We start from the raw sequence: 702 nt of genomic DNA, 5'->3' as shown, positions 1-702 counted from the left end.
AATGCAACAGGGCAAAAAGCAATGAGGAAAGGGAGAGCTGCAGTAATGCGCGAGGTTGCAATGGTGCAAAAAGCAGTGCAAGAGTGCAGGAGGCAGGGATGCAGGGAGGAAAAAGCAATGCAAGACTGCAGACACACAAGCAGCAATGCAAAAATGCAGGCACAAAACCCAACATGAAACTGCAGAGATGCAGGAAGCAATGCAAGAGTGCAGGGTTGCAAGAATAGAGGTGCAAGAAGCAATGCAAGGATAGAGGGAGGCAAAAATCAAGGCAAGAAAGTAGACCTGCAGGAATTCAGAGGCACAAGAATACAGAGATGCAAGGATGCATTCTTGAATGCATCTGCAACCCAAGAATGCAGAGATGCTGAAATGCAGATGCAAAAACCAATCCAAAACTTCACAAAGCAATGCAAAGGTGCAGGGGTGCCAGAATATAGAGGTACAAGAAGCAATGCAAGAATACAGAGATGCAAGGATACAAGGGTGCAGGGATGCAAGGATTCAGGGGTACATCCTGCATTCAATGCTATATCCTATAAACCCTAACCCTAGAGTTAGGATACATCCTTGAATGCATCTGCAAGCCAAGAATACAGAGCTGTGAGAATACAGAGGTGCAAGAAGCACCCCAAGACTGCAGAGGTGGAAGCATGCAGAGGAGCAGAAGCCAGCCCGAGGCTGCAGAGGCCTCAGTGCCAG

The 702-nt window shown here is 47.7% G+C and overlaps 1 protein-coding gene across 1 annotated transcript in view; it reads right to left on the bottom strand.

Moving 5' to 3' along the window:
* Positions 1 to 702, bottom strand: part of EPHA2 (EPH receptor A2) — a gene marked incomplete at its 5' end in the record, with an annotated part of 5,651 nt that overhangs the window by 1,827 nt on the left and 3,122 nt on the right. The window lies entirely within an intron of this gene.

This window comes from Nestor notabilis, unplaced genomic scaffold, assembly GCF_000696875.1.
Source record: "Nestor notabilis isolate BGI_N333 unplaced genomic scaffold, ASM69687v1 scaffold29804, whole genome shotgun sequence".
In the NCBI taxonomy this organism is placed as follows: domain Eukaryota; kingdom Metazoa; phylum Chordata; class Aves; order Psittaciformes; family Psittacidae; genus Nestor; species Nestor notabilis.
This window is presented reverse-complemented; position numbering and strand designations above follow the sequence as displayed.